At 39.6% G+C, this 12,075-nt stretch overlaps 1 long non-coding RNA gene across 1 annotated transcript in view; it reads left to right on the top strand.

The window, feature by feature from the left end:
- The first annotated feature begins 910 nt into the window (after positions 1-910).
- The window catches only part of LOC131737677 (uncharacterized), a 36,133-nt gene continuing 24,968 nt past the window's right edge, over positions 911-12,075 (top strand). The window contains exons 1-2 of the long non-coding RNA XR_009329309.1: positions 911-1,087; positions 2,409-2,462. This is a non-coding gene — a long non-coding RNA (uncharacterized LOC131737677). The remainder of the gene's footprint in view (positions 1,088-2,408; positions 2,463-12,075) is intronic.

Here is a 12,075-nt window from a genome sequence, read left to right as displayed (position 1 = left end):
CTCAGCGTGACATAACTGTGAAAAGCAGAACATTAATAAATGGGTGTATTGTGTTAAACTGAAGAAAAAAGCTTCATCGTAGTCAGTCAATCCTTCACAGCACAAAGTCTGTCAATAGGTATTATATACACAAGATATATATTATCATTTTAGCTTTACAAGGAGACGCTTTTGACAAATATAACCTTGAATACTCACAAAAAAGGATAAAACAAAGTACCACAGGACATTAGTCAGCATGACAGTAATGGCCTTGCTCTAATATTGAGAAAGCTGACTCTCTAATACTAAAGTAGCCCTCTGGGTACACATGTGCAGGGTATAAATGTGCTGCTTGTATTTGGCACAGCATTATACTGTAGATACAAAATAGACAAAGGCATAGCGCTCCTAGCACTACCTCGAGGTAGGTTCTAGGGAGGGTTTAGAATGATGGTGCTTGATGAAGGAGCTGGAATAGACAGCACCTGAGTTCATCCATGGAGTTAAAATAACTGCGATATTAAAAAACTTTTAATATCGCCAACAAAGAAATGTTGACCTGCGCAGAATTCAGCTTCAGGACTCCAAAGGTAACAACAGCAAGAAACCTCAGAGCCCTCGACTAGCGCTCTCCAAGTTAAAGGGATATTTGATATCATCTGCACGGCACATGGGAAAGGGTGAACATTTCCTTCTAATTCACTTCTATGATAAAGATACAGAGAACAGCTCTGCAGATACAAAGATACAGATACAGTATATACTAGATTTTTGTAAGGGAATCATTTCTCCACTTATTGTATGTCTGAACCGGGATACCAGGAAGTTGAAAATACTAATGTGCTCATTGCTGTTTATTATTATATATTATTATTCGCCAATTATTTTTGTATTATTTTCTCCCAGTTTAGAATTTCCAATTATTATTTAGGCTCAGCTCACCGCTACAACCCCTGTGCTGACTCAGGAGCAGCGAAGACGAACCCACGCTGTCCTCCGAAGGGTGTGCCGTCAGCCGACCGCTTCTTTTCACACTGCAGGCCCACCATGCAGCCGCCTCAGAGCTACAGCGTTGGAGGACAACGCAGCTCTGGGCAGCTTACAGGTAAGCCCGCAGGCGCCCGGCCAGACTACAGGGGTCGCTGGTGCGCGGTGAGCCGAGGACACCTTGGCCAACCTAACCCCCGACCTAGGCGACACTCAGCCAATTGTGCGCAGCCACCTGGAAACTCTCGTCCACGGTCGGAAATGGAATAGCCTGGATTCGAACCGGCGACGTCCAGGCTATAGGGCGCATCCTGCTCTCCACACGGAGTGCCTTTACCGGATGCACCACTCTGAAGCTCCCCATATGTTATTTTTGACTTGAAATTATAATTGAATGCTTGAAGTTGTTTATTGCTACATCAATATCAAAATTATAATAAATTATGAGGGTCTATATTTTCTGGGGTTATGCAATAACATTTCTTCCTGCCCTATCAATGTCTGTCTGCAGTACATATATGATCAGACCTTTCCTATCACATCATTTGTTGTACCAGTACTTGAAATGATAGAATTGGATCCGTCTCTTGGAAGTGAATAAGACAAATTGATAGGACAAAGATAGGAATCCTGTGTGATGTCTTGCATTAAGAGATTTCAACAGGGAGATGTGTTTCTCATTACTTCTGCCAGCCATTTCTCTTTGTGAAAGCCTATTGTTATTCGTAAGAGCAGTGCCATCACTATTGAAAGGTGCAAATCATCCTAAAGGATGGGTATATTTGAGTTATGCCAGGAAAGGAAATGTCACAGACAGGCAGGAGGAAATGTATAAAGATTAGGATTCTGCCAAACAACCTGAGAATGAAATATTAATCTTGTGGATTTGAAGAGGCCTGTGACAGAGAAGAGCTTACTTTAACAAAAGGCAGAACAAATGAGTGTGTGCGTGTGCGTGAATGTGTGTGTGTGTGTGTGTGTACAGTGTGTGTGTGTACAGTGTGTGTGTATGTGTCTGTACAGTGTGTGTGTGTGTGTGTGTGTATACAGTGTGTGTTTGTATGTGTACAGTGTGTGTGTGCGTGTGTGTGTAGTGTGTGTGTGTGTCTGTGATGGTGTGTGTGTGTGTACAGTGTGTGTTTGTATGTGTACAGTGTGTAGTGTGTGTGTAGTGTGTGTGTGTGTGTGTGTGTGTGTGTGTGTGTGTCATCTCAACACAAAGTTCTCACTGCACCTTTTTATAGAACAATATTAAGGTTGGTTTATTTCAGTAATCAGTGGTGTTTACATTTTTTAAATGTCTTTTGCAGTTAGAATGAATTGCTGTTCAATATATCTCTTATACTGTATATTTGATCGAACTTTAACACGTGCAACTGCATAGCTCAGCTGTGATAAAAGCCAGACTAATTCAGTGCAAACCGTCTTTCTCTTTAAAGGGAAGTGATTGATGGGACTCATTTACAACGACGGGAGAGTTACTGCTGATTACGGTAATAAAACATTTAAATATGGAAGCAGCTGTACTACAGTGGAATGTATTACCGTCATTGCAGGCAGTTCATTCTCTATTGGGGACGATGCAAGTTACTGTGCTGTCATCATAAATTCAACTGCCGCTCCACATAACTATAGTCTTGCCTGCAGCAAACTTCTCTGCTTGTTTAAAATGACTTAGATGTATTCCTGTGCTGCACAAAATAAAATGCTGGTTGATGTTTCATAACTTCAACCCATTGTTGCTGTTAAAGTACAAAAAAAAAACATAGCTATATTTTATTGGCCTTAAGGTTAGAGAAAAGGAAGGTATGAGTATGAATAAGTGTAACAGGATGGAGGCTGGCGTGAACCGGCGACCCCGTCTTAACCCCAATGCAAAAAGAGCCGGGCTTGTCTGCATTCGTGGTTTTAGAGCTTTTAACCTCCTCTCATCTCACCAGCAGGGGGCAGAACAGAATCCGTAGCGGCAGCGCATCACAAAACACTGCCCGCCATATAAGCAGACCCCATCTGGAGTGGGGTAGAGGTGTGAAATATGGGGACTGGTGGAAAAGGTGGTACATTTTTTTAAGGCTTTAAAAAAGTTACTTTAGAAAAGAGAAGAAAAGAAAGCGTGGTAATAAAAGACAGAGATTTCGGTAAAGCCGTGTGATTTTGTTAAATCCGTAGTCTCACATGATGTCTGTGCTGACCTTGTGACTTCCTGACTTCCCTGTTCTGCATATTCCGAAAGGCTGCTGGAGTCGTTCTCAGAAGAGTCAGGAGCACAGAGTACTACTGGGATAAACCGTCAGAAGAGCACAGAGAGTTAAATACACGTTACCATCAGCTGAGCTCTCGTGGATATTATCTTAGCACTGATAGAGTTGGGCAATTTCCCATGCAATGTATTGTGTATTTATGTAACACGTCAAAAGATACTTCTAGCATAAGACGTAAGGCAATCGATGATAATGAAGCACACATAATTAAATACAATTACTATAATTACCAGAAAGAAATGCTGGAAAGAAATTAAAATGTGTTATTAGTGAAAGTATTACGAACACTGGTCATGCTCCCTTCATCCACGTGCTGTTAAACTTTCCATTTTTGACAAATCATCTCAAGTATATTGCAAAGATTTTAATGTGCAAGTACAGTGTTAGGAGCAGTAAAATGTTATCCGTTTTCAAGGAATACAGAAGCGCATTCATTGACCATTGTATCCCACACGGACCTCTTGCTCATCTCTGCTTATTTTCCTCATTTTGACAGTTCAATACTATTGGTTTTTATACTTCCTGAGTACAGCGATTACAGAGACTACATTCTCAGCTGCGAATATAATATGACTAATGCACCTCTATTCCAGAAGTGTAATGCAACTGGCATACCAAAATATAAAAATATTACCACTGTGATGCCATTCTACTAATGACTCATACCAGCGCTGCCTTGTGCTATCATTGTCAGTTGGAAGTTCCACTGCAATGCCACTGAAGACCCATTTGGGAAGGGAAGGCAAACCCAATATATATTCCTGCTGGCCATCGTCGTTGTCTTTGCACATCCCTAGTGTAGTGCACAAAGTTAATGCACACATTATTTGCCTATACAGTCACATCTGCCATGGTTTTAATCTAAGATTTATATTCAAGGTAACTTAAACAGAGCCTTGTACAAGGAGACCCATCAGTCTTCATCTTCATTCTGCAAACAGAGAGGAGTGTGCCTATCAGTGGCCACACACACACACACACACACACAGACTTCATGGGCTTTATTCTGTATTCACGCATTGAATTCACCCAGAACAAGATACTGTGCAGTGTGTGTGTACAGTGAGAGCAGGCACCTCCGGCCTGGTCCTTGCTGCACAACAATGGACACAAACCGTGACAGTGCAGCAAACGGATTGGTCGAAACACAGTTAAATCATGACAATGCAGCAAACGGATTGGTCGAAACACAGTTAAATCATGACAATGCAGCAAACGGATTGGTCGAAACACAGTTAAATCATGACAATGCAGCAAACGGATTGGTCGAAACACTCTCAGCATGATATATTACAGGTTAGCCCGGGGGTAGGGCAACGTCTCCCAAAGGAGGCTGTACACTGATATCCCATCAACACTTCCCCCTCAAAGGGGTTTAGTTTATCATTTTAGTTTTTTTCTCTAATATATAATTGTAATTTTAAATTTATTCCAAGGCTAGCACTGGTACATCAAACAGTGTAGGGACTAATACACAGAGAGACCTAAAAATGAATTCTCCATAAAAAAACATTAACAAATCAGAAATAAAACAATTCAAAATAATTATATATATATATACAGAATTATTTACATATACAGAAAAGCATAATTGCACAATTGACATTAAGCTTGATAAAATGTTCTTATGCTAAAATGTTGACATGCATAATCTGTACTAGCAAATACTGTGGGGATGTTGCGCGAAACCAGAATGAAAAAGATTTCAAATGGAAACAACTTTTTTTTAAACCAAAAGCCTGTATTTTCTCTTTGCTTCTGGAGTGCTTTCCACATTAGTAATCCTTAAAAACCTTTTCACTTGAGTGAGTAATACTGCCCGTCAGTTTCTCCCCTGCTGCTGTGCTCCCGGGAGATTTGGATGCTAAGCTCATACTGTACCCCTGAGCTGCATGACAGGTAGTGTCACTTTCTAAAGGCAGTCAGGAGCATGTACTCGCTGCTGTGGGTTTTCTAATCTAAATGGATGCTGGGCCCGAATGACATGCAGCAGCTCAGCTCAGCTTCTGAGTGTTATTAATAGACGACACTGCGATTTCCAAACCACTGTGAAAATGCCACCAGGCAAGATGATACAAATATCACGGCAGGAGTGGGAATTGAAAGTTCAGTGCTAGCCCATAAGAGAGAGAGAAAAAAAACATACACTGAATGAACATTTATGATATTGTTTACCAAAATATGGATTAAGACAATCTTGGGAAAATTCACAAATCCTTTTCCTCCAGAATTTTTTTTTGTAGTTTAGTTTAGTTTAGTCACTTTGTGCCAGGAGGGCCAGCACTGGTACATATTAATAGTGTGAGCACTAATACAAAGAGAGGCCTAAATATAGGGTTACCATATGACTCCATGAACAGGCTTTTCAACTCACACCCCAATGCATTCTGGTAAGTGTAGTCCTGCTGTGAAAGGTACAACGTATTAGAATGTATTGTGATGCGAGTTGAAAAGCCTGAACTGTCCCAATCTATCCTCGTGTACATGGAGCTATATGGTAACCCTAGTTAAATAGCCAATATATAACTAGGGTTTAGGCTTAAATAGCTTATATGGTAACCATAGTTAAATAGCTAATACTCAATAAAATGAATAACAATACAACAATAAAATAATTCCAAACAATTACGATATATCTAATAATAATAATAATAATAATAATAATAATAATAATAACAACTTAAGAAATCCCTTGAATATAATTTCTAGTTCTATGGGTGTTCTCCATTCAGAAAAAAAAAAAAAGTGTTAATGACCCGGATCTGACCCACCATAGTTTCCCTTAGCTATTGGCTAATCTCAGACACACCCAGCAGTAGGAGCAATCTAGTGAACAGTACCTGGAGTGATCCAGTGAGGCTTCTTACTTTCAAAATGGCTGCTGCCTCCCAAAATAACCAGGTAATGCATTTGAAAACGACACACAAACAAGTTTAAATGAGTGCCATGCATTGTTATGTTTTGTGCAGTATATATTTGTATTTGTCTTATCGATGTGTGGGTTTTTAGGAACACTATGTGTTTAATAATTATTATAAATTCATAGATTAGAAACAGACACAGAGTGGTATAACTGGCAGCAAAAAATTCCCCCAAAAAACGGAATTGCATTTATCAACTAAAATTTACACACAGTACGGATTTCAGTTAGCATTCAATTATTTACAATCCCCCCAAATATAAACCCACTCTTTTTATTCCCATTTGATCTTTCTCGTAATTTCCCAGGGAGTTTGTCTTAAACTTCTTGTGCTAGTGCAGTACATGACTCCGTGTTAGTGACAGGCAGCAGTGTGGAGTAGTGGTTAGGGCTCTGGACTCTTGACCGGAGGGTTGTGGGTTCAATCCCTGGTAGGGGACACTGCTGCTGTACCCTTGAGCAAGGTACTTTACCTAGATTGCTCCAGTAAAAACCCAACTGTATAAATAGGTAACTGTATGTAAAAATAATGTGATATCTTATAACAATTGTAAGTCGCCCTGGATAAGGGCGTCTGCTAAGAAATAAATAATAATAAATGACTCACTCTTCACTCAGAGAGGCTCTGGGGGAGGGGGAGGGGGTCTTTGAAATTTCTATGCACAGAAGGGTCCTGTCCCATGTGATGACACATTGAAAGTCCCGATTGTGATTCTGCTCATGGGACAATGCTTCATCTTTTTAACCCAGTCGTTCTGAACTGGGGTTTGGTATGTGTTCTGTCTTTGCTGACGTATGTCTTACATACTCGAGAGGCTGGTACAAAGTGAATTTAAACAAGCGCAGAGCAACACAGTCCTTATTTCACCCATATGACAAGTTGATCTTTAGGTTGCCTGATTCAGATTTTAAACTGCTAAAGAGTTGTTTAAAAAAAAAAAGAGATTTTTCTGGGACACTGTCATTTGTTTCCTGGTAATCTAAGAAGCCCCACAGATAGAATCTTTCAAACTGTATCATTTTAATACATTAAACACACTTTCTAAAGAACACATGCCGTACAGAGCCCTGTCTCACAGCACATCCAGGCATTGGAATGAATGAAACACACTCCGTCACAAACTTGGGATTATCTTGGATGTGCGTGGGTGGCGTGAGAGTGAATAAACAAGGCTGCCCATTCCACAAATGGTAGAATTCTTGCTTTCTGATTGAAATAAAAGTCAGGCGTCAACTCTTCTGTTTATTAAGTGATCAGATCACCCCACATATGCAATGGCTGCAGTACGTTCCAAGACAGTATAATCTAATAACTAATTATGAATTTCCATGGTATAAATGAATTTATGTTGCATACCGTGTTATCTCAAAGATGTAAGGCTCTATTAAAGCTGTATTCTTTTATTAACATGAGATCATTTGTTAAGCAATAGCACAAGCTTTTAAAATGTTGAACTTAATAGTGTTGTCCCGTCCAGTCGTACTGTAGATGAACTGCATACCTCAGCTGACTCTTTTTGACTCTGCTGTGTTCTGCTGTTAACAGCACTTTAATACAGTGCTTCACAGGCAGTGGCTTGTTAACCTCTTAAGGGTTGATGGAAAAGAGGCATGTCGTTTAAAGAACATAAAGTTCCCAAACTGGGATGGCATTGGGTGAGTGCCTTTTCTGATATAACTGTGTACTTACATAGATCATGCATAAAGATTTCCATGTTAAGTACATTGTAACTATGCATAATAACATTGTAACTATATGTAAGTACACATGTACTTACTAAGTAGCTACTATAGAAAGACACATTAATTAGATACGCCTAATAACAGTTACCTAAGAGTTACCTAAATAACACCTTGTGAGCCGCATTGTAATTGCTTACATATATGAATCATATAATAATATATCATAACTTTCTTATAACACCGGATACATCGTTTTTTTTATTGGTTCTCATGATTTCTAATCAAAATCTAACGCTGTTAATAGTATATTAATAACATGATTATAGATTATAGATCCGTTCAGTTATCTGTCTACATATCGTACAGATTGCTCTTCTCAGGATACCCCGGCCATGGCAATCCTCTCCCAAACCTCATCCAATGCCAGCTCAGACTCCGGGGCCCTGTGCTGGCATGATGTTGAATGTGGGAGGGAGGGGGAGAGAAGAGGCTTTTGAAATGCAGGATGCTCTGCTGAAGAGCCATTCTGTTAGTCAGAGGCTGGGTGAACGCAGAGGCGGATTATGGTTTGAAACACTCACCCAATGCCATCCCAGTTTGGGAATTGTATTTTCCCCTACTGGCAAATCCCAGGCAAATTGTCTCCTCCATAGTAAATGTAGGCACTTTTCCAGCAGTGTAAAATCATGCCCCATGTCTTTTATCATATAAACATGTTTGTCCTACAGCTATGTTTTGCCCTGTAGAATGAACTCATTTTGCTTGATAAAGTCAAATGAAACCTGCTGAATAATGTTAAGTTAACATATTGAATGGCATACCACTTTGTAGTTTTCCATATAAACGAAAAACTGACAAAAATGTTATAATGTGACATTTCAAAATCTAACATGAAATACTGTATTACTATTATGGCTTCCAGTAGACTTTTGATTACATGATATTAGATAAAAGATCTAACTTATGTTCATATAGTTTTTGTTTTTTTAATTTATGTTTCAATCCTAAAATTCTAGGTGATGGAAAACTTTTCGTCATAGCTGCATGTTGCATGAACTACTGTCGACATGCTTGAGTTAAATTTAAAACTATAGATCATTACTTTATCTTGACTTCTGTCCATGTATCATCCCTTATAAAAGCATAGCAAAGTGTAATAAAGCACAGCAAAAGCATGGTAAAGCATAAGTAAGCATTGCAAAGCAGGTATGGTAAAGCATATTAATAAACATCGCAAAGCAGGGTAAACTGTGGTAAATGCAGAGTATAACTATGGGGAAAAGCAAACATACAGTACAAACATACAGTGCAAAAATACAGTGGTAAACCTTTATAAGGGATCCATTTCCATTAGATCATCAAATGAATTTTAAAAGCTTAGGAACTTTAGTTTTAGAGAATTAGGTTGTTCTATAGAGCAATCCTCTGATTCATTGTATTTTATTGCAGTCCGGGGGCGAGCTCTCACTTTATTTCATACAATTCGAACTTAGACCTCTTCAGCCAGTCTCACATGTACCACATGCTTTGCAACATCTGGGGAAATAATAATAAAAAACAAAAAACCCCACAAAAACAAAATTGAGACAAATATAATTACAGGATAAATAATACACATCTGCTCGTTTTTGGCATGCGCTGTCACTTTCCCCGAGCTCGCTGTCATGTGTGTGGCTCTGCTGGGATCCTGTTCTATTTAATCAAGATGGAGAACACAAGAACACTTAGGAACTGCAGCACTCCCCAGCCCCACTCACTGAGCCGTGACTAGCGGGCTATTAGCTGGGCTTAGACTTTAGATTATCGGAGATCCATGTTTTCAATCCTGCCTTCACGGAGTTTAATGAAACTCCCTTTGAATGGTCCTCGTGTGACCCTCTAGACATAATTGAATCGGCTTGTGGAAAATGTAATGTTTTGTACGTGTGTGTGTGTGTGTCAGGGGGTGTGTTGAATGTGTGTTTGTAAGAGACTGTGCCAACTGCAGTGTTGATACATTTTAAGACAAAAAAACAAGTTTCAAGGCTATACTTTCTGATGTGGGTTGACTTGGCATCTAAGCGCCTCTGTGCTGTCTGTCAAGGTGTATTAATTCCTTCTGCAGTTCATAATGTTTCTTGATGCTGGAAGTCCTACACACTGGCCACTAAAACAAGAATTATAATACAAATTCACATTTTATTTGTATACTAAACTTCTAGTGACACATATAGGTAATGTATTTATCTAATTTTAACAAGTATTTCCACAAAGTGTCTTGTCAGAATGCTTTGCTGTACATGTCGATGTGTCAGTGGAAGAAGGATGAGGTCTGAGCCAAGTTTTGGCATAGCCGAGAGGATTCCGCTGTTGCTGTCGTCTTTGCCAGCATTTTTAGCCTCCGTAAAGAATTAGTTTGTAATAGAAGAAGTTCCTAATGCTCTTTTCAGTGCATCAGGAGGACTGCTGACTGAATTAGACAGTTCTGCAGGAGATGTGAGTCATGTGACTTGGCTTGCCTATTATGTGAGTTCTGGCTTGACTACACCACTGCTGCCTACAGAAAATAGTACTGTTGTAGACTTAGCCTGCTGCATGAAAAATCCTTTCTTGTCAATGATTGTGTTCCGCTTTGCCAGAACTTGATAGAAGCTGTATTCATTTTCTGCTTCGTCTTTCCTGGATCCGAGGCTCTTTTGTTACAGCTGTAGGTCATGACATCTACACGTCATGTAGGACTTGAACCAGAGTCAGAGAGGAACCGGTGAATTTTCGATTGAATGGGCTTTAAATTAATGAAAGTGTCTTTGTTTAGTGAGGTCTTACACTTGGAAGTCATCAAGCTTAGTTACAGATCACAGAGATTAGATGAAACAATCCATATTCAGTGTATTATACCAGAAACAGTACACCCCCCCCCCCCCTTAAACAATAGCTGATGTTTTAGAGCAGGGTCGGTAAGGTTAATTAGGTTAGGTGGTGTGTCCTATTTAGTGGTATGGTTGGCCCATATATTTAATTAAAAAGGATTTTACACATTTTGACTTTTTCTTTTTTCTTTGCTACGTGGCTGCTTCTGGAAAGACTCCTCAACCATAAAAAGTGTGTCGTCCAGCCACAATGCCTGGCATTTCAAAACTGAATTGAAAAATTAATCTACAGATAACGAAACAGCCCACTGGACACCTTCAGGGGCTACTTACTACATATCAGATCTCTAAATACAATACAAATCTCAATCTAATTAACATAACGGAATCTAAACACACGGCATGTTCTGAACATCAAATGTACCTTTCAGGGTCTATTCCGAATAGGAATACCACTGCTCTGACAATGCCTGTTACAGTGTGATGGGCTGCATTGAAGAACATGGGGGATGGGGTGGGGGCGATGCAGTGACTGACTGCATTGAAGTGATTGTAGCAACCACAATAATTCCACAAATCTAATCTGTTATGCACTAATCTGTTATGCATCATTAGCGACATATAAAATGTGCAGTTTTGAAAGAATTTCTATTTTAAAATCACAGTGTCTGGTACTACATTAGGGTAAAGACAGTTCTTAGTTTCCATGCTTACTCTCTTTAATGGACACATTTTTAAATGGGTATAATGGCTTTACCTTGATTGCATATTCACGGAGCAGAAAGCTAAAGCACAGAAGAGCTAGAGCTCCCCCTCAGCAACAGTAAACAGCTGTGAGCATTAAAGCACAGCACAACCGGTCCTGGTATGAGTATAAACTGTAGCAGAGTTTAAAAGGTCACATGGTTTAGTAGCTTCTAATCTTTGGTACTGTACACACGAATCATGAATCCTCCAGTTCTTTATTAGCTGACAACGGCATGCCATAATTTATGAAGGGTGAATAGTATGCCACATGGTTTATGAGGCTGGATAACGCAGGCTGTCACATCATCGTTTGTGCTGGCAAAGACTAATACCGCTGTTAGAAATAAATTCTGGTATATCAGTCCAAAACGCTCCCGCAATTTATTACCTGAGGGGGACGGGGACTGTTTGCCTATGGTCGATAAGGATGCTGTCTTTATTGTACTGGTAATGAGATGCAACTGAATTATTATGGATTTCTTGTAAGGGAACGTTTTGCAAACGGCTCTCTTAGTCAGAGCCTTCCAGTTTCGTCTCTGCAGTTTGGAATTAGAGTCCCCGATGTTTTACAGTACAACGCTGGCTGTAGAACTCTGTTAGTATGCAAAATAAACCATCAAGGCTACAGCTTGTATTTACTTGATCC

The sequence above is a fragment of the Acipenser ruthenus genome, chromosome 8 (assembly GCF_902713425.1).
Source record: "Acipenser ruthenus chromosome 8, fAciRut3.2 maternal haplotype, whole genome shotgun sequence".
NCBI lineage: Eukaryota > Metazoa > Chordata > Actinopteri > Acipenseriformes > Acipenseridae > Acipenser > Acipenser ruthenus.
The sequence above is the reverse complement of the archived record's forward strand: the minus strand, read 5'-3'. Positions and strand labels throughout refer to the sequence as shown.